This window comes from Macrobrachium rosenbergii, chromosome 2, assembly GCF_040412425.1.
Source record: "Macrobrachium rosenbergii isolate ZJJX-2024 chromosome 2, ASM4041242v1, whole genome shotgun sequence".
Classification (NCBI taxonomy): domain Eukaryota; kingdom Metazoa; phylum Arthropoda; class Malacostraca; order Decapoda; family Palaemonidae; genus Macrobrachium; species Macrobrachium rosenbergii.
In genome coordinates this window covers 62,961,506-62,983,710 of record NC_089742.1, presented here as the reverse complement: position 1 = coordinate 62,983,710, position 22,205 = coordinate 62,961,506, and the positions used below count along the sequence as shown (strand labels likewise).

Sequence of the window (22,205 nt, the reverse complement as noted above, 5' to 3'; positions counted from 1 at the left end):
AGAATGTTAATCAATAGTAATGTGATTCTACAGTACTATTAGGTTAATGTACTATAAATGTATTCTGTTATATAACCTCGTGTCGAGCATTGTGAAAATATTAGATGTCTATCTATCAAGCTATATATATACATTTATCTACACATACATTTAACTACGCAAACGCTTTTATCTATGTTAACTACGCAAACGCTTTTGTATGTATGTATGTGTGTGTGTGTATGAGGTGTGTGTGTGTGAGGGAGAGAGAGACTGGAAAGCCTAGAAATAAAACAAAACTAGAATGAATTCCATATTCAACACAGCTGACAATTAAATCCAAGAACTCTGAAGAATGCAAATACCAGAGCTTTAAGACTCCGAAGAAACTGGTTATATATTGTGTATTGTCCGAGCGACTATAACTGCTGTCTAAATAACATATAATTGTAGACGGGTTTTGTTACAATAAAGTCAACTACTTTCTATTCTGTAGTTAGCCTTCCTTGTAAAACACAATGAACTGAACAAGGACCTTCAAGCGCAGGCGTAGCGTAATAGAGCCGGTTGTATGTCACGTGCGTCTCCTTTTTTCTCTTTGTAGTTTTTCAGGTTTCTGTACCACTCATTTTTCCCAATAAAAAAAAATAATAATAATAATAAAACCCTCTTACGCAGCAGCACTTCTTCTGAACCTCCAGTTCCCACTGACGAGTAGAATTCTGAGAAGATGAATGAATCCTACTTGTAGATGTGAGAACTTAACATTAATAAACTAGCTAAAGCTTAATTACTCTAACTTCTTGAATCCAGTCCGTTCTAGACACTCGATACCTCAATGTCTTAACATTGAAGAAATTATGTAAACAAATCCACTTCCTTGAAACAAAAACACATGATGGTCTAAATACAGACAATTCAATAAACGAGTCGTTAGTCCAAGAGCAAAGAAAAAAAGAACCGGTCACCTAGGAAATAGCACTGTCAATACGAAGGTCTTAAGAGACCGCAGAGTTATGCTCGAGGTCGACACATGTGCACAGACGGCAGAAACATATAAGACGTAAACAAACCCAGGACGGTAGAAAACGCATTAAACAAATCCCAAAGCCGAAAGGCCTTTGAAAGTAGAAAACAAAGTATAAAATTAAGTATGATCTTAGTTTAAACGACCACTGAGCTGATTAACAGCTCCTAGGGCTGGCCTGAAGGATTAGATTTATTTTTACGTGGCTAAGAACCAGTGGTTACCTAGCAACAAAGCTTATTGCCAAGCCACAAAGCGCCTTCACCAGAAACAAATTCCTTTGTTCTTCACTGGCCGGTCGGAGATTCGAACTCGCGACCACCAGAGTGGTAAAACAGAACCCGTCCTCAACATACTATTATATATATATATATATATATATATATATATATATATATATACTGTATATATATAAACAAAATGTTATATAAATATTATATATATATATATATATATATATATATATATATATATATATATATATATATATACATATATATATATATATACATACATACATACATACATACATTATGCATGTGTACATACATTAGAGAGAGAGAGAGAGAGAGAGAGAGAGAGAGAGAGAGAGAGAGAGAGATTACACCTACATCAACATTGGACGCATCACTAATACCAAGATTATCCCGAGTTTGTTAGAGAAAATTATGGCTGGCGTATCATTTCCCAAGAGTTAATGTCACCTCCTGCAGTGTGTGCAGTTTTAAGCACAATGCGGTGTTCAACTGACACCGAGCAAGAAATGACCGACCCGTGTTCGGTTGTCAGACTGACCTTTTCTGATACTCGGCCACTAAGCCGTCTGCTCACCGGGTGAAGTCACGTGTCTGGATTCCAGATAATGGAAATCAAAGTTGCTAAGCATATTGTTTGTGTTCGATTTCGTTGGCATTATTCGAGCACTTTCTGGTAGCTGATTAGTGCAAGTTAAGTCAGGCCTTAGCCAGCACAGACCCTTGCATAACCGCGACCAGTAAGGTGTTAATGGATTAGGGGTCAAACAACAGAGATGGCAAGCACCGTCTCTTTCTAAGGAGTAAGTGTACTGTATACAAAAAGCAAAAAACTTATCCTGAACGTCCAACATAAAAAAGGAAATATTACCCAAACAATGGAGTTTTGCAGCAACGAGAATTAGAAAGTGATCTGAAAATCTAATAATGTAACATTGTGTAGCAACTACCGTTACCCAGCTCTCAGGGACACGGAAAATATTGATAGCAAATATTGCTCAACTTTCTGATAGAAGCAATTAAAGGTTTCCACAGAAGGACATAACAAACAATAGGTGTTATACAGTAGTAACCAACCAGTGGCCCGAGACTGGATCGTGGGTGCCCTCGAGTGTGAAAATTGATAAAAAATGAACCGAGATAAGATAGCGTGACGGGTGGATATTTTGCATTGCAAATACCAGTTTTTGATTCAGGCTGTGGCATGGAAGGCCTAAAAAATAGTATCATTGAAAACATTATTCCATTTTCTTACAGGAATCCACCACGCACACTACTGTAGCGGTATACAGTTAAAAATTGCTTCGGATGACTGTAACATTTTCTGACGACTGTCTCAAGTGCCAAAGCTTAATAGTCACAACTTAATGGAAACAGCAAACTCTTAACCAAATCATAGGAGTAAAGAAAACCTTTTCCACGACGCGACACAGAACAAAGCAACATCCGCGAACCGTTTCTCAAAATTCCTTCAGCGTTATTTTGAAGTGGCAACCATCAATCATCAATAATGGCACAACACGTACCAACCAGCGAATCACGAAAAGGATGTAAGCCGCTTTCCTATTTCTATCTCTGCTGCGGCTTCATGTATCAGAAAATACTTTTAAAATATTATGAAGACACTTGATAGCCATGGTAATAAAATGAACATCCTACTTCAAAAAAAAAAAAAAAAAAAAAAAAAAAATCGTTGGTGCGACTTTTTAATCTCGAATGAAAGTTAACTGTACCAGCAAATACTTGAGACATCTGAAAATCTTTGGAAATAACGGACGCCTGCTCCTAAATCAAAGCTCCGGTTCTTTCGGCTCACAGCCTCAATTCAACACGAAATTCTGATGTCATCCCAGAAGGACAGTCTTTCTACTTACGTTATTTCCCAGCTACCAACGACAGGAAAAAAACAAAAAAAGATAAAAGGTCTTGCACTACAGTTATCAGAAAAAATCAGCTGTCACTTGGGTTATCAGCTATTGTTGAGGGGAAAGTAATAAAAACTAAACCCTTTTGTTTTCCGATCACAAAAGAAAAATAAACGGAAAAGGGAGAGGGCGAGATGCTCAGCTTCCTTTGAAAAAGGAAATTTGTAATGCTGAATGACTGAAGGTCATAGCTATGTTACGCCGCACGGTTACTTCACCTCTCAAGGTTGATGGCTCCGGTAACGCTGAGAGAAAACGGACAACTTTATTTTTTTACAATTGCTTCACAGATATCAACCAATCAGTCAAACTATACACACACGTACACACACACAATTAAACATATATATATATATATATATATATATACACAAATATATATATATATATATATATATATATATATACACATATATAAATATAAAAGGGTGTGTTATATATGCATGTAAAAAAGAGAGAGAGAGAGAGAGAGAGAGAGAGAGAGAGAGAGAGAGAGAGAGAGAGAGAGAGAGAGAGAGAGAGAGAATGTTCTATTTTTTCCTTAGACCTTTCCGTTATGAGATCTTTGGCCTTAACCCAAAGTCCCAAACTAATGTTTAGGAACGAAATTTTCACGACATGGCAGTGTCATGCTGTCCGTTTAAATCACTTATTCCGAAGAATGAAAAAAATCTCAGTAAGTCCCTCAGTTATCCTAAAGCAAGAAGAAGAAAGAGATGATAACCATCTAATTTAAACTTGTTCAGATTCAAGGCAGGCAATTTTTTTCTTTAAAATTTTCCATAACTATATATAAGTAGAATAAAATCTGATTACTATACGTAAGATTATGTTTTTCAATTAAATATTTTGTTTTCACGCAAAAATAAACTATGACATTATATGCATCATTTAAAACCTGTACTTTTGCCATTAAAACGGAAATGATTTCTCCGATATACTTAGGAATAACACCCTTTTGCTATATCAATTCATGTGGTTACTGGCTTTAGATAATATTTCCTTAAATTTACAAAATGTAAAGCATTCATTCAAGTTTCTTATTTTGCCTTCTTCTTTCTAAAGCTAAGATACCTCTAATATTCTACCATATCTTTCATTCTGGGATCTACGAAGTTTCGATCAGGACATGCCTGGCAATTTTCCCATTTTTTTTCCTTTGAATTTTTTTTGACATTTATAATATCTGTGAGCCACATTCTTCTGAAACCAGAGTGCTATTAGCGCTAAGTGCCTTAAAAATAACCCACAAAAATCCCGTTTGCTTAAAATCTTATTGCACAGTGAACCAAAACTCTTTCGAGAATCATTACTAATAATTCAGTGTGAATGCTCAGCCGTATGTATGTTTATTTCCAGGTTTTATATTGCACGCATACAAATATAAGTATTGATTTGAAAGGAAAAACAAATTACCCCCAAAAATCTCGACACCTTGACAGGAAAAAGGGAAAATAGAAACCAAATGTCACCGATCTGGAACAAATCTGTTATTGGCCAAAGGAACAATTCCACCTCTTCCAATACATACCAGAAAGGTAGCATATCATGTATTGCTGCAGAAAGAGAGAGAGAGAAAAAAAATAGCAATAAAAACTATTGTGCGTTTGTTAGCGCTAAACCTTTCGAGGCAACAGCAGCCGTGACCCAAACCAAGACTCACTTCAACGGACGACAGGTGATCCGTGTCGAGAATTTCCCAAAACGAAGACACATTCACGTTATTTTCCCAGAGATATGAAAACTTGGAAAAATTGTCTTTAAGTCTCGAGAATATAAATAGGGGACAATGCGATCAACAATGCGTTTGGTTTAAAAGCGCTACAAGACGTATAAATGGAAAGATAATTTTTTCCCCTTTCTTTTTCTAATTACTACTACTACTACTACTACTACTACTACTGCTGCTGCTGCTGGTGCTGCTGGTGCTGCTGGTGCTACTACTACTACTGCTACACGTACTACTACAACTACTACTGGAAAGTGAAAAAATATCAGAAGGCCAAAGCGAGTTTTCATGGTCGCTTAGGCAACGTAACCCTTTTGACAACAGTGACAAATCAACCATTTCAGACAACAAATAAAGTATCTTTATGATGTAGCCCGAGGTAAACAATATTTGGAAAATAAAAGTTGATATATATACTGTAGAGGCTATTTCATAAAGCGAAAACAGAGATTAAAGGTTATACAGTCATAGACAGAGCCAAGAGAATACTTCAATTTTTTACACATACAGTCAGGTGCTCTTTGCAAGAATATTTAATCTGTGAGTAATGCAAGTTGATGATGAGTGCCACGTACAAAATTCTTATCAATAATAATAACAATAAATGCTTGGGTACTAATAATAGATGTTATTTATACATACATACATACATACATACATACATACATACATACATACATACATACATACATACATACATACATACATATATATATATATATATATATATATATATATATATATATATATATATATATATATATATATATATATATATATATATATATTTTGTGTTTGTGTGTGTGTTTAAGAGAATACGAAAAAAGAAAAGTAAAGAATTACGAAACTACTACAGGATTGGTTTTTGTAAAGACGACAAATCTGCCGAACACGAAATGAAATAAATTGCAACGTCCTCGGATAGGCGTCGGAGGTTCAGGTTTTTATTTCTGATACAAACGAAATACAAGACTGAAATATATATATATATATATATATATATATATATATATATATATATATATATATATATATATATATATATATATATATATATATATATAATTATCATACGCCATTTTCCTAACATGGCTTAGCAAGTCTTTTGGTATAAGACTTCTAGCCCCGCGCCCTTTCCTAACCTGGTTACAACCCACCAAGCTCGACTAATTGCCTGGTGCATAACTCACTACTTAGGTCAACAGAAGCAATGTTTTTAACGGAGCGTGCTAATCAGCTTGCCCTCGCTAAGGAGTCCAACCCGTGTCCTCTCGCTTTATAGGCAAGGGTGCTACCAACATACTGCAAGACCCATAATACATACAGGAATGCATACGCACACATACCCTTAATGGTGAACGAAATTCCAAGAATAACCAAACGAATCATAAAAATGTTGATACTGTTGCTACTGGGAACCAAATTACTGACGTGGATGGCTGAACTGGGAGGCGCTGCATTCAGTTATGATTGTGCATTTTCAGTGAAATATATTCACCCCACACTGCTTCTAATACTCCTCTAAAATGTTGATGCGTTTGATAACCTCATCAAAAGACATTGTACTTTGATACGTTGCTCTCCTAAAATGCTTTTCCAAATATCCCTAGAACGAAAAACACTATCAACATTTACTTTATTAGCAGGGGTCGCCTGTGCCGAGTAATGCGTACGAATTACACATTCTACGCAGGTATCGAATCGCTTCAACCAATTGGGCAATCTTCTCGCATGGTTGCATCAAACGACCCCCTACTAAGCCTTTACCTGGCCCACCTGGTCGGGAGATAAACATGAAATCCACCGTTCTTTTACAAATGGATTTCTGTTTCAAATGGATGGCAGACAATACAAGCCTTTATTTTTCCCTCAAGTAAAGAAGCTTCTTGTTATATAAAATAGACTATTTAGTAACAGAGGCTCTTGCTTAGAGCGTGAATTGCCTCTAAATCAATATAATTTCATAAAAGGTGATGGTTCTTCATTCATAAATAAGGGAAAAATGACGATCTATTCTTGAAAATGCATTTTTGCAATAAATTTTACGCATATAATGCAGGTAGTGACGAAGATTCATCGCAAAATTCCAAAGCCGTGTGGCAGAAAACAAAATTTTTTAATACTAAGCCACAATGAAAAATAAGTAAAGTAAAGGAGGTACCAGTAACGGCTATAGTAAAATGCAATAAAAAAGAAAAAGGTAAAACAAAGAGAGAGAAGGAAAAACGAGCTTTCTATGTTTAAAGGTTTCACTGATAACATTGGGTCATTAATCTATTTAGGAATCTAATAGATCAATGAAAAGTGACTACCTCAACCGGCTACGGATTTAACTTACGAAAAATTTTATTCTTTTCTGACGTGGCAACGACTTTGATCATCGATGCCGATTCAATTAGGGAATACATTGTTACTTCAACTTTGAAAGACTTCCCAGTCGTCCACAGAGCCTACGGCAAGGCTGATCTTTGTTTTACCAAGTAAATATTTCAGACCGTTGGCGGACAACGCATTATATTTCGGAATGGTGGTCTGTGTGGAAGAACGCATGCTTTTACATGAGCAAATATGCACCGAAATATGGGTATAACGATACGAAAAAATGGAGTTAACATCTACAGATAACTTGGAAATTAAATTTAGTCAGGGAATCAGCGCAACACACATTGATTCTATGCTAAAAGTAACAAATGAAATATCACTATAAGGATCCATAATTTGAAAGAATTTAAAAATAACGAAAGAGTATATTTAAAGACCTGCAGCTGATACAAATGCAACACACATGTAGCACAAGTACACATAAAACAATAAAAGAAAGAAATGAACGAGAAAACAGGAAAAACAATGAAAATTTAGAAGGGAAACGGGTTACATAGCTCGCGAGGGTAAGACGTGTTTTCATGTGAGTGACTCCAACGTCTACTTCACTGGATGCGTTTATCCATGACAGACACATACAGCACATCTCTTTTGTTATGTTATCATGCTATCTACAGGCTCGAATTTAGTAGCCACAGCTTCCAGAACGAGTAATCAGATATAAAAGTTCACAATCGTTTGGAGCTGCAGGGTTTCGATTCACTTGGGGAAGGGAAATTCAATGTTTAGTTGGCAAGGGAAGACCCTGCCGTCGAAGAAAGCTGCAATGAAAGGCGACGGACTGACAGTTTCAAGGTTAGAAATAACACGACTTAGTGCGCGCAAGAGAGTGAGTGAGAGGGAGTTAGATAGATCAAAATGATGAATGCAAAGTATGTCTGATATTGTCCAGTGCTTTTCACTATCAAAATGATAAATGCAATGTATGTCTGATATTGTCCAGTGCTATTCACAATCAAAATGATAAATGCAATGTATGTCTGATACTGTCCAGTGCTTTTCACTACAATACACAATTGGAAATCGCAGACAGATTCAGCAGACTACACACACAAATGAAGCAAAATCTGCTTTGCATTCTAAACACCACCAGTGTTTTTTTTTTAAAGAATAGGATAGGATTTTATAATTCTGCAAACTGACTGAAAAGGGTAAGGAAGCCCCTAAAAAGCTTAGGGGTTTATCATAGTAATCTGTCTTGCTAGAATTGGCTTTGTATAAACTTCGTTGAGTTCAGTAGTCTTGGGCGGATGTAGAAAACGTTGTCAGTCGCTCGACTTTATAACACCATATATATCGTTTTCACGAAGGTTAAACAAAGGTTACTAATTACAGCATGTGGTGAAAACGAGCATGTAACGGTCAAGGTAGATATAACGAGAGTCGGCCTTAGTAATGAGAAACCAAATCTTAATACTTATATTAAAACCAAGTGGTTAAAATATATATATATATATATATATATATATATATATATATATATATATATATATATATATATATATACACACATATATATGTGTGTGTATTTGTACATTTAGCCGTTTCTCCTAACATGAATCACAGACGAACATGGGATAAGCCACTGGCATGTTCATTATTTAAATGGTGAATCAAGTACGCCATCTCGTTTAAAAAAAAAAGATACCTCAGCCTAAAAACTACTGAAAAGAAAACAATTAGATATATAACTAATAAACACATCACAAACAACACTATGTATTTGACCCTGACAGCGTCTAAAATTCGTAAATGGCCTTCAGTAGTTCACGGCGCTAAACGTGAGAATCTATTCTTTTTCTTTATTATTTGAAGACTTTATATCCATATTAAACAATTATTTTATTAATATGTATTAAGAACATAAACAGGGGAAAGTTCCATAGCAATGAGAACAATGTGACAAATTCATGACATAAACGTCTACTGGAAGGTTACTATTTAATTTCAAGTATGAAGGTCTAGCAGAATAGAATGCCGAAAGCAATTTAAACAAATATAAACTTAATGAAAGACCCTGGAGGCAATATAACTGAAAAGGGAAATCGTCAAAAGTAAAAATAACCTTGGTTACTATTGGTCAGGATACATTTTTAGCCAAACTAGCAATCTAATAATGCAATGGTCTAAATTTGCAATACATAAATAAGTGAATAAATAAGTAATTAAATAGGCTTAATAACCCTGCGACTTCCTTCTGTAACGGAAGCGAGAAATTTCTAAATGAGCACTAGGGTTAGTCTGCACAGAAATCACACTGCATAACCAATATCCATCATCTGAAGATATTTATTTCTAAAAAGTTCATGTGATGGTCAACAATATGTCACATTTCCAACGAAATCAATTTCATAAAAAAAAAAAAAAACAAGGAAAGGCGGAAAGTACTGCATTACCAATATACAGAAGGTAAAGAACACTCGTAATTGTTATGTCTGACCTCCATAAATCATGGGAAACGGATAATTTGTTTTCCAGGTTCCAGCAGGAACGAGGACATAAAAACCCCGTCTCATTAACATGTGGAAGTTCAAAGTACTCCATCGCTAACATGAAAGGATGCCAGTCGTCTTACCGGGGGATCAACTCCTAGAGTGTGGTTACTATAAAGTTACGTCATCACCATGCGGTTAATCGTTGGACATTTTTTATTTTCTCACCTTCGCAAGCTCCGATTACGACGACGAGGCGACAAAAGTTTTCACCGGCCAGAATAGCGAGCATAATCTTTTTTTCCGCTAGATAATAATGTGGCAATTAAGAAGTGACACCTTAAAAACTAGATGAAATTCTGATTACATGAGTAGCAAATGACACGCACACATCTAAATCTTCCCAACATAAACACATTATATCTATCTAACTATCTACACACACATATATATATATATATATATATATATATATATATATATATATATATATATATATATATATACATACATACATACATACATATATATAAATACATATACACTGTATATATACACACAATATATATGTGTGTGTAATATACGCGTGTGTGTGAATATATATATATATATATATATATATATATATATATATATATATATATATATATATATATATATCCTTGACACAAAAATTTAAATTATCAAGCATACACTGTTCTCTCGAGAGACATATGATTCCCTAGAAGTAGAATTAGTATAATGTTTAACGGTAGTAGTAGTATTGTTGATTGCTAAGAGTAACTATGACAAATACGGTTGGTCTTCAAGACCTTTCTTCATTAACGTAAATGAGGAAATATACAACTTTACTAGAACAGGGCTACTGCATTTTCATATAATTAAAACTGATGTCAACAACTTTTAAATAAGACGCGAATTTTTCGTCACTAAAATAATTTCATCCAAAGGTTCCTTTCCATCCCGCATTATCATATTTAAATCTTCCAGAGATTCATAAAACCTACGTCAGATCATTTAACCTGGAGGTTGCTGTCAATTATAGTAAAATTACCAGCAACTTTGAAGAAAAAGGTAAGAAAATTTTCCATGCGAGTAAAATTACGCTGTAAGGGAAAGGTCTATTGAGCTAACCGGAGAAGAATTTAGTAGTAGTAAGTACCGAGTATGGATGATAAATAGACTAAATAATGTTGTTCATAATGAACAAACATTCATCCTGAACAAGGCAGAGGCCATTAGAATGTCTAGAAGTCTCTCAAGTATTGAATGTCTGTTGATGGAAAAAAAATCAACATTTGTGGCAAAGATTCAATATAAAAAAAGTGAATAAGTCGCTACCGAAAGTATCGATAATTTAATCATACATTAGGTAATCGCGCTTTTAGGTAGCACCGCTGCCTCCTTTATTTGAAAACATTAACATATCTGGCAAAGCGGAGACTACATTGATACTCTAACCGAAACAAAAGACGCAATTTCTTATCGCTGATAAGAAGAACAAGAGCCAGAAAATAAATAATCGGACGCCTTTCCCCGTGAACAGACGTCTGTCATGTGGATAACATCTCTTGCCCAGATGTTGTAGTCGGTTAAACTGGAGGCTGGAACGCCTTATTTTTGCAACAGCCTTTTATTGCCGACGTGACCGATTTTATTAGGCCTCCTTATCTTTCGATCTATTTCTCTCTTATTCCAACAACGAGCACATGAAACAATTCGAGAGTCTCTGGACTTTTAAAGCCACCAGTCTCGTATATCAATTCAACTCACAGACGTTGAAACAAAACAACATCCTTTCACAATCGCCGTTCTTTGTGCCCTGTTGACTTTAAGAGGTTTTCCGCTGGATATTTATACGTGTTCGGTTCATGTTCGCGTTGGCACTACGCATCCTGCTCTCGTTAGAATACAGATCAGAAGATATCAGTCTTAATCAAAGGAATGTTCAGGACTTGCCTCAGTTGCTAGGGAATTTGAAATGCTGTTATTTGTCCGGCTTTCAAGGGCTACAAATAAGTATGGAGGGAGGAAATTTGTTTCGATACAATTCCGATGCAGGTGGTATTCTGAAACTCGGTACTAAACATTACGGCGTTCTTTCTCTTTCTCAGTCTCTTTTAGACTGATAAGATATTCAAAAAGTCATTAATGATCTGTGTGTGAGAGAGAGAGAGAGAGAGAGAGAGAGAGAGAGAGAGAGAGAGAGAGAGAGAGTACAGTACATGAGCATGGCTAAATTAGTTATTTTAGAACTTGGATGTATTTTCAACACAGGTGCCTAAAAATGATTCTGGTAAACGTGTGGTCTGCAAAACAAACTTCCAGTGAAGAAAAGGAGATCATGAAAGAGAAAGAAAAATTTCTAAGGAATAACTACAGGCAATTTCTATTTTGGGGTCTTCATCCACACCTGAATTGCTCTAACTATACTCGAAGCGAACAATTAAACAAATAAGAGATAAACAGTAAACAGAATATTAAAGTAATTATACTGGCACTGAGACAGAACTAGGAAAAGTGGACTTTTGATAAAATCCAGTCAGATTATCTTTGATACTTCTTTATCCACCAGTCTGTCCCCCCGCCCCAAAACAATGAAAAACCACGTCACAAAATACTAGTACATACTAACAAACAACAGAGCTCTTGCTGTGTTAACCTTTACTCTCACGTACGCCAATTAGAGACGAAATGCAGAGGCGTAGTCAATTACTCTCCCTTTCCTCTCCTTAGTCGCTATGACCTGGTTTGAACAATGGACCCCGATCGTGCTCCTGATGCAGAGATAGCAGAGTTTAATCTGCTTTACCTGTAGAGAATCACTATGCGAGAGGGTAAGCCAGCGGACCGTTCTTCTTTTAATTATCTGTGGAAAAAATTCCAGAAATACTCCTCTCTTATGAAAGTGAGAAACTACTGAAGTGTATTTCATGTAAGACATTTATTATTATTATTATTATTATTATTATTATTATTATTATTATTATTATTATTCTCTGACTTTTAACCAGCCGGTTAAAAATAAGGAGAATCAAGTCACAAACCCAAGACTATAAAATATATTCTGAAAATAAAATCAAAATTGCCTACATTTTGCTTGAAGTACATAAGCACGTGTTCCTCTGTGAATGAGAATCGGTTTCTGTATAAGACCAGCATATTCAAATACCATACGAGTATTGTATCCCAGTGACATGCTAATAGGAATATATGGGTCGTGACGAGATGATTTCGGTATGTGTGAGTGTTTTAAAAAGAAATGCCGTATCAAAGACTTGTCCACATCATTAAAATATGACGTTTGCTACACTTATTTTTGTCGATGATTTACTTCAAAGTTAGATTTTAATAAAGTTTCCGAAGAGTTCATTAAACAGTATACTGGTGAACATAAGTTTTATTCTTTTAATTCATAGAACGAATAAGCATCGCCTACTGCATGTGTCAGTGTAGCCACTTCACACCTATCAACAAAAATCCTGCGGTGCATAATGCATAACTTGATGCGTTGTTTTACTTTTGATATGGAAATGACTACTCACTCTTTATTTTCTCACGCAAATATCCCAAAGCCATAATAGAAGAGATGACGTCATTTATTTCCATGTAGTATTTAGCCGAGAAAAATGAAACCTTGTCTTTGCAAAATGTTTCACAAGTGCAGTGAATACTTTTATATTAAGCTTGCGAACGAGCGAAAAGAGAACGTTCATACAAGACTGTTAGCGTACACTTGTACACATGCAAAATAAAAAAACCACATACAGAATACATATATATATATATATATATATATATATATATATATATATATATATATATATATATATATATACAGCCATAAGAGACCACATTTCATCCAGATAATATATCAGTTCAGAAATACTCAACAAATTCCAGACAGACATAAAAAAAAAAAAAAAAAAAAAAACGTAATCCTGACCAGTGTCTGCGTGAACTTTTAACCATGAATTCATGCATCAAAAGGAGGCCAACCAGAGCTGCAGCTTCCCAGGAGTCGCCAAATCCACAGACCATCCCGCGCTTCATGACAGAAGAAAATAACACGAAAAAGTTACAGCTCCCACCAGCGAGTTGAGAACAGATGCTTGAGGCGGTCCAATCATGCATCAAAAGTTACATGACCTCTCTTCTCCTTACCTTGTGCTTACAAGCATAGCGCCACCATAACAGAAGGCACTCGATGTTATTCAACAAGCAGAACCTCACGATAATCTTCAAGATTGAAAATAAGACGTCCAGAAGATCTTACAAAACACGAGAAGTGAAGATATGCGGCAGCTGGGAAACCGGGTTTGGAGATGTGGATGTGCGATTACCTAGTCAGTTTATTTTAACATGTTAAAATGACTACCATAAATGCACGACTGAAAACGGTCAGTCTCTTCTTTTTACATGTCAGTTGGTAATCCCGTTTACAAAGAATAAACAAAAGCGATAGCAAAAACATACGTTACTGTCTTCAACAACCCATGAGAAATGAACGATAAATTTATCAGGACCCCAAGAGTTAGTGATAAATAAATAATGATGAGGATGGTGGAGAGAACATGAATGATGGAGAAAGTTTTTCTCAGTCATGATATCGCTTTGCACGACGATCGGTGAAACACGCTAGGGGCGAAGTGAGAGGGAAGGTACGATCTGGAACAGTACGTTAAACGAGTTAAGTGAGAAGGAACGACAGATAAATAGAACAGAGCCTCTACACAATTGTCAAAGGGTCTTCACAAACTCACTTTTGCTTTTCACCTGCCAACTGCAGTAAAACCTGATTGCCGTTTATATTTACTTTCTATTTATGTTCGTTAAAGTTCAGTAAAGTATGGATTTTTGTGTAATCTACGAAGATCAAAATTGTGAGGTGAATGTCCTTCACTGTCCAAGTAAAAGTTCAATATATTATGATTGATGAGACCAGCACCATTTTAATGCACTTCGACTCACTGATCTATCACGAAAACGACAAGAGACACGAAACTATCAAGGACAGAAACCTAATTCCATGTGCTCCCACACTTCCTTGGGATAGAAATTGACGCAGATGAAGATTTATGACTCTGTAATTAGCAGCATCCAGCCGAAGATGCTCAACTCAACCACCGGCTGATTAACGACCTACAAACCATGTGAAGGATCACCTGTGGATTGAGTCATTAATGAACGTCTAGAGGGACACAGGTGAAAGGGTAAAAGGTCCTTTACGTAGAGGCAGCAGTAAAATACCTAAAATAATAAGAACATAGAAAAATCTAATTTCAGACAAACACACACACACACATATATATATATATATATATATATATATATATATATATATAATAGATTTAGTTTGTTATAAATGAAACTCTCTCTCTCTCTCTCTCTCTCTCTCTCTCTCTCTCTCTCTCTCTCTCTCCTCCATGAATAAATTTATCTTCTATCTACGTTTAAAACTTATTAGTCCCAATCTTGAAAATGTAAACATTTTGTGTTCTCTTTTTGGTGTGCTTCAACTGCATATAAATACAATGGTAGCTTAACAGCTCCATACATATTTGTAAAGCTGCACTACTTCTGCTAACAATGAAAATACTGATTACTATAACTGTCATCAATATTACTACCGTTATTACTATTAGTATGCTCATCACAATTATTACTCTTACCAACACTATTCTATAACCTCATTCTTTACGCACTGAAGAATTACCTGCAGAGCCGGAAATGCAAATGAAAGGCAAAGGCGTATAAGTAGTGTACCATACCGGAAACAAGAGAGCTGGTTTTATGTGTAAACCCTCCCCATGAAAACTTGACTGCGGTTAGCGAGTACGACACATCATTGCCCGAGGAGTTAGCCCTGGCCACTTCCGACACCGCATAGAAAACGGAAGACTCTTGGCCATGCAGCTAGCAGCAAACCGCCCACCGCAAACCTTTCGTTAAGATAGTTCGCGTTTTCCCTCAAGAGCTTGCAACCTTCATATTTTGACGCCCAAGATCCCCATACATATGGGTGGGGTTGTTATATATGAGCTACGGGAGGTATAGCGCGTGGAATGCTGACACAGGAATAGTCACCATGAAATGGGCTAGGACTTTTTACAGTAGAGGATGGACATATTTTGAACGTTGGAATTTTCTTATGACAAAAGAATGAAAAGGAATGGACCATTAAAATATAATTAATAAGAAAAGAAAAGGATGCAGTACGAAGAAATAAACAGAACAGGGGAACTTCTCCTTTTCATTCGTGGTTAATTTCTCATGTGAAATCCGAATTATGATTATTTGAGATTACAGAGGATTGGATTCTGGAGTGAGATTTGGAGTAAAAATAGTACCCAGTGCATGGAAAAGCTTTCATGACAAATGAAAAATAACAAATACTAGGTGAGACAATCGTAATGTTGTCCTAATGACTAATGGTAAGGTATATTGCACTTTAACATCATACCTCATCCCAAATGTTTTTCTGAGTTTCTTAAAACTTTTGAGGCTAATTATGGAATATATCTACTTCGGTTATCCAGAAGTTTAAGGTTAAACGGCATTTTTACTGAAGCCGAAATCTCACTAACTTGCTTCACACGTCTTGGAACCTAATAGTGAAGGTATCCCTTTAACTGAAAAATGCTCCATTTTCTAACCTTTCTGAACTGATATAAATTCAAACTTTCTACTTAGTCAGTTGTTCAACGTTCATTTCAAATATATAACCATTCTTATTTAAAGGGAATTTTGAATCAAAGGAAAATTTTTAAACTCACTATTGCACAGGGTACGTATTTTTCTTCTTCAACCTTTGGGACGCACTGTGATCGACTGCCCATTGCACCTGAACGCTAAGACTTGGTGCAAGTTTTATGAAAAAAAACTGCGCTCTTAAAATCCAAGGCATGTTAACCTAACCATACGGTCAACTCTCCTCATCGATCTGGACTTGGGACCGTCTCGCTGGGTGGACTCCCTTTCCTGCCCTCTCACAAGAAGAGTCATTTCACAACCCTCGACGGTAATTTGTTTTCTTTCCAGGGGAGACTCGAACTGGGGTCCTCCGGCGTCAGAGTCAACAACGCAGTCTATTTGGTGAACGAAACCCCATTAAAGTGGCGCAACGAAGCTCCACGAAACGAAAGCCACAAAGTAAAATAAAGGCAGTCAAAGGACAATATAAATAAACGTAACTTTGCCAACACAACTACAAGCGAAAGTGATGTTGGGCTTCAAGAAATTCAAGATATACGAACCTTCAGATTTCACTATTAACACCGACAAATACCGACAAAAACCATCCAACAGGCGTTGAGAAACCAGTTCTAATTATCGCAAATTAATTGGCCTCACTTTTAGAACGGCCTTGGCCAAGGCCAAGGTGAATTAAGTAACGAAGTCGTGACCATGTATTGTTCTTTAACATGCCTTTGAGCTCATGAGTGGTAATGGTCTTTACATTATGATAATGGAGAGAGAGAGAGAGAGAGAGAGAGAGAGAGAGAGAGAGAGAGAGAAGAGAGAGAGTGTATGCAACAATAATAGTAATAATAAAGCTGACTAAACTCATCGGGAAAAACAAAAACATTTCTCCAAGTTCCAGTGTCCAAACGGCAAACTGATACAAAGTTCCAGCTGACTCGTTTCACGCTGAAAATATTCTATGCACAAAATGCAAAGTACGTATATTCCGTGTAACGTCCAAAGTAGATATATTCCGTGTAAACTGCTAAGTAAATAAACCTAATGTAAGACTCTAAGTAAATATATGTTGCGCAAAATGTGAACTATAAATATTGTATTTCGTGTGACATACAAAAATCTAAATATAAGTCGTAAGAAGTGCGAAATAAATAAATAATCCAGCAAAATTTCCTGGCACTTTTCCTTTTCTTCGGGACACACGGATAAGTAACACGCAATGTGTACGATAATTCCGCAAAACAACTCCCGACAGCAGCTGAATTCATCCATAATACCAAGAAAGATAAAAAGCGATTAAGAACCAACAAACAGCGCACACTCCGTTACATTCCTTTCTAAAGACATTGAACCTTGAAGGGGGGCTTTTTGTAATAAAAGATAACCACCCGTATCATTAATCCTTCGAGGGAAACGAAAAGAGGAAAAGTGACAAAGGTTGGAAAAGAAAAAAAATACTAAAGATAGCTTGAAATGGAAAGTTTAACAAAGACTAAATGAAATCGCACCACATCTTGAAACGGAGTATGACTGATTATTCACAAAACATCGAATAAGTCATTAAAAAAACATGCAACATACAACAGGAATCTGGTGTGAGCAGCAAGGCTATGTTAGGTAGGTTAGGTGAAACAACATGACCTAGGAAGCCCACAGAGATCCAGAGTTCAGGATTACAAAAGAAGCTGTAAACCTAATTCATAATGAGATAGAGAGAGAGAGAGTGAGAGAGAAATACATGATTGAGAAATGAGTAATATTAAGGCCATAAAAACAAACTGTTGTAAAAACAATTGAAGAAAAGTCACTGTCATACAATGAGCAAGAAGGCAGCCGAATGCAACAGAGGGTTGTGTAAAGCAACAGAGTCAATATTTGGAACCATGAATCACGATACATAGCCTCGGTGAGACTCATTAAGCGATGTTAGACCAAAAATCATAATAATAAATGAATCAATAACTTTCAAAATTCATGAGGTAATTTCTCCTACCTTAGTTAGCGATACTGCCACCCCATTCGCTCAATATATGCTAGTAATTTAGCCGCCTTAATAAATAGCTAAAAGGTAATGGTTCTTTCATGGTTTAAAAAGTCCATTCGATCTTAAAGTTCGCCGTGCCATTAAACGAGAGAGAGAGAGAGAGAGAGAGAGAGAGAGAGAGAGAGAGAGAGAGAGAGAGAGAGAGAGGTTACATTGAACATAGGCTACTCAGAGAGAGAGAGAGAGAGAGAGAGAGAGAGAGAGAGAGAGAGAGTGGTTACATTGAACATAAGCTACTCAGAGAGAGAGAGAGAGAGAGAGAGAGAGAGAGAGGTTACATTGAACATAAGCTACTCGAAGTGAGAGAGAGCAGTTACATTGAACATAAGCTACTCAAAGAGAGAGAGAGAGAGAGAGAGAGAGCGAGTTATATTGAACATAAGCTACTCAAAAGAGAGAGAGAGAGAGAGAGGTTAGCTTCTTCCAGGTGAAAAGGAGAGAGAGAGAGAGAGAGAGAGAGAGAGAGAGAGAGAGAGAGAGAGAGACCCATGACTGGTTACTCTGAACTGAAAACGCATGCACGCACAGCCTCTGCTGATTAAAAAAGAAACCCCAGGAGCCAAAGTCCGTTACAATGATAATGACCGATTCTGAAGCAACAGCAAAAATCGCACCCTCACCAGCGTGCAGACCAGACACAAAAAACAACGCCTGATAAAACAAACACCGGATTTTTCTTACGAAACTAATGTTAATGGCGTCCACTTACTGAGGTATGTAAGGTACAGTACATCTCTCTCTCTCTCTCTCTCTCTCTCTCTCTCTCTCTCTCATATTCTGAGAGGCGTATTTTTATTCATTCTTTTCACACGCTCTTTCGATTATCTGACAAGAAAACCTTTAACTCAATTCTATCTATACTTCTGCCGATATATTTTCCTTTGACTTATTTATTGGAAAATCTAGCATTTAATATTAACTCTTCTAATTCTGTTACCTCATCCTCTCTCTTTTTTTTCTATGACTGGAAAGTTTATCATTCATTCTCTCTCTCTCTCTCTCTCTCTCTCTCTCTGTCTTACGCACACACACACACACACACACACACAAAAATCGCCCTTCCGTTCAAATATAATGGTAGCATACACCCACCACTTAACACGACCCGCATCCCCGCAGCCCTCTCACAATTAACCTTTGAACAGTCGCGAAGAAATCATTTTGTTCTACCTAGAAAAGCCATCACAGTTCACAAACACTTCTGGAAACACGAGAAGGTAAAAGTAAACCGTTGACAGTGCAAATCTAAGACTTTATAAATAATGAAAGCTGTTTTAATGAGTCAAAATATTTTCCATTGAAACTTCTGCTCCTATCAATGGTCAGTGACCTAATGTATATTCCAATTAAAAACTATTAATGTTAAAAGTAAGGTAAATCGAAACATTATGCTTGGTTTTAAATTAGCAATTATGATTTGTACAGTTGACAAAAACAGGTTTACTTCGATCTCTTACTTGGGGACGATTTAATTTAATATAGTTTAGGTAGGCTGCGTGGAAGCGGAAACGAAACACGCTACATGATTCTTCAGTACGATCGGAGAAAAGGTTCTGGCGGCCTTTTTAACTGCCAAGTTTCAGTCCAACAACTTCGACATGCAACTCAATGTCATTTTTACCGGCGATTGGAACGCCACAGCCGTAAGGCTCAAAACACAGTTTGAGAATGGACTGAATGTAACCTCAAGCTACAGCCAAAATGCTATTTTGGCACGGTTCATTCATCCACAGGAACCCTAAATCGAATTCGATCGGCTACCGTGTCGAATTCAAGGACGCAAAGTACAGATGCAAACATTTGCATAAAAGAAGCCAATCAACTCCTTCAAAGGGTGCTTTAGTTCCTTAGCCACGCCTCTGGTAGCCAATAGCCCATAGTTACCGAAGTGCTGTGATTTACATACATTACCTGGTTAAGAATTAAGGAGATTTACGGGCACTGAAATGAAATGAGAAGCTGCCACTCAGCTCCCATGGGCATCTCATCAGGTTAACAAGGGTTCGAAAAGTGGGTGTGGCTCTCTGATCATTTTAACAAAATGATGGAGAACAAAATATCTATCATTTTGAAATACAATACTAGTATGGAGATATATGACCAACAAAGACAATTTACATACCGAGATACGAAAGCAAACTTGATTACACAAAGAAACATTCACACCGGTATGAAGAAAAAATTAGGAGTTTGTTTTCATGTACATTATTTTCATTATACATATATACGGTATATACATATATGTATATATATACTTATATATTTTATAAATATACACATGTATGCATGTATACTGCGTGAGAGTTAGTTGTATTTGTCAAAGCCATACCATTTTCAATGGTACGGAAGAGTATCACCCACTCACCACCAGGTCTCAACCGTTAACGGTTGTTTTGTAACAATGAAAATTCAAATAAAGAGATGCAACATGAAATAATAAAATATATTCGACTTTTATTCATTTATACACCAGTAAAACTTTATACAAACCCTGTTTTTTTTTATTCTCAGTTATCGTAAATGATGCCTCCATAACCATAGGTTCTATCATTTATCATTTTGGAAGTTCCATATAATTCTGTAATTAGACAAAAACAGAACAAAATAATGAAGGATCTTCGACCACTCATATCTTGTTTAAACGTAACAGAAACAACCAGTCTGAAGTTGAAAATACAACACTGAAAAACGTAATATTTACATTGGAACCAAGAATAATGAAAATATTAACTAATGACTCTATGCATCTCATGGAAGATAACTACTTTTACCCTCACTTTTCCTCTTTCTGACAAAGTTCTTGTTAACTATACATTTAATCCGTCTTTTCTTCTCAAGATGGCTCACCATTATTTCTACCATCATGGTCATTTACATGATACTCGAAACTAATCTGATATCATAAGAGATCCTTCAAGCAAGAATTCTGGTTGCAACAACAATTTACGTTCACTCTTCAGCGACAGCCATCAGAAACTGCCATTATCACTCTCATCTAAAGAAATCTTTTGAAACCGGATTCCGGGTATTTTCTATGAATTTAACCCAATGAGCACAATAATGCGTCGACAAAGACAATGCATTTTTCTGCAAAGTAAATTCCATTACTTGGGGTGCTACCACGCCTTCAGCTGACCGATTAGTGACCTGGCACTCTGCCGACTCAAGAATCGGACATCAAAGGTATATTAAAATCACTAAATTAATAAGTGACGACCTCGATGAGTTTGAATGGTAGTCGGCTATAAAACTATTAAGAGTTGACAAAAATTTACCAGTGATGAAAGGGTTTGAAAATGTTTTTCTTATTTCTACCTCTGAAGATCTAAAGGTAAAATTTTAGTTCTTTACGCAAAGAAAAACTAAAATAATTTCAAAATGAGGAGCCACTTAATGATAAAAACCTCAAATAAAGCAAGATTCTGTTAAAATTCCTGGATGCCCCTAGGACCAAAGCAGTGGATCTGGTACTTGAAAGTTAGAAGAAAAGGCGTATGGTGAAAATATATTTGTACTCACAAACACACACACATATATATGTGTATGTATGCGTGTGTTCATACGCATGCATGCCTGTACATACGCATATATTGCTGTTATAAATCTACAACAAGGTTTGTCCATCAGCATAACTATCATTACTATCACGCTTGCCGAAATGATAAAATATCCTTTGTAGTAATCCAGCTTGAAGGATGAATAGGCCTCGATTTATAACCATTCCCGAGCAA

General features: G+C 36.2%; 1 protein-coding gene across 2 annotated transcripts in view; it reads right to left on the bottom strand.

The window, feature by feature from the left end:
* LOC136847824 (uncharacterized) overlaps window positions 1-22,205 on the bottom strand; it is a 217,348-nt gene that overhangs the window by 40,282 nt on the left and 154,861 nt on the right. The window lies entirely within an intron of this gene.